Genomic DNA, 1,147 nt, shown 5'->3' with positions numbered 1-1,147 from the left:
GCTCTATATTAAGGCAGGGACCTGAAGTAGGCAGGCCTGGGGCTTGAAGGCTGCGTTTTGCTTGGGAGTGGCTCTACATTAAGGCCAGGGCCTGAGGTAGGCAGACCGGGGACTCGGAGGCTGGTTTTTGGTTGGCTGTGGCTCTATATTAAGGCAGACCTGCCTGAGGTAGGAAGGTCAGGGGATTGGAGGCTGCTCTTCACTTGGGTGTGGCTATTTATTAAGGCTGGTGCCTGAGGTAGATGGGCAAGGGTCTTGGAGGCTGCTTTTTACTTGGGTGTGGTTCCTTATTAAGGGCAAAGACTAAAGTAGCCAGGAGCAGAGGGGTTAGGAACAACTAAGGGAGAAGAACTTGTCTGTCAGTTTGTCGTCCCATGTGTTGCTGTGAGGCTGGAGGCTATGTCGTGTTGCACAATGCCAACAGGGTTACCCATGGTGGAGAGGTTTCAGCAGAGCTTCCAGGCTTAGATAGACTTGGAAGAAGGAAGAGGTCATCTACTTCTCAAACAATTGGCCAGTGAAAGCCTTATGAATAGCAGTGAAACATTGTCTGATATACTACTGGAAAACTTTATGAACAGCCCTGAAACATTGTCTGACATAGTACTGGAAGATGAGCCCATCAAGTCAGAAGGCACTCAAAATTTCACTGGGGAAGAGCTGACTCCTCAGAGTAGAGACGACCTTAATGAGATGGATAGAGTAAATCTTTTGGGACCTCCTCCATTGGCTGATGTGGCAATGACTCAAAATGAGCAGAAACAGATAGAAACATCCATTAATAATTGGAACATAGAATGTCCGAAGTATGAAACTAGGAAAATAAGAAGTTGTCAAAAATGAAATGGAACGCATAAAGATCAATATCTTAGGCTTTAATGAGCTGAAATGGACTGGTTTTGGCCATTTTGAATCAGACAACCAGATGATCTACTATGCTGGGAATGACAAATTGAAGAGGAATGGTGTGACATTCATTGTCACAAAGACTGTTCCAAGATCTGTCCTGAAGTACAATGCTGTCAGTGATCAGATAATATCTGTACGTCTCAAGGAAGACCAGTTAATAATACTATTATCCAAATTTATGCACCAACCACCAAAGCTAAAGATGATGATATTGAAGATTTCTACCAACTTCTGCAGC

This window comes from Orycteropus afer, unplaced genomic scaffold, assembly GCF_000298275.1.
Source record: "Orycteropus afer afer isolate SDZICR_OR568_19922 unplaced genomic scaffold, OryAfe1.0 scaffold00504, whole genome shotgun sequence".
Lineage (NCBI taxonomy): Eukaryota > Metazoa > Chordata > Mammalia > Tubulidentata > Orycteropodidae > Orycteropus > Orycteropus afer.
Note: the sequence above shows the minus strand (reverse complement) of the source record.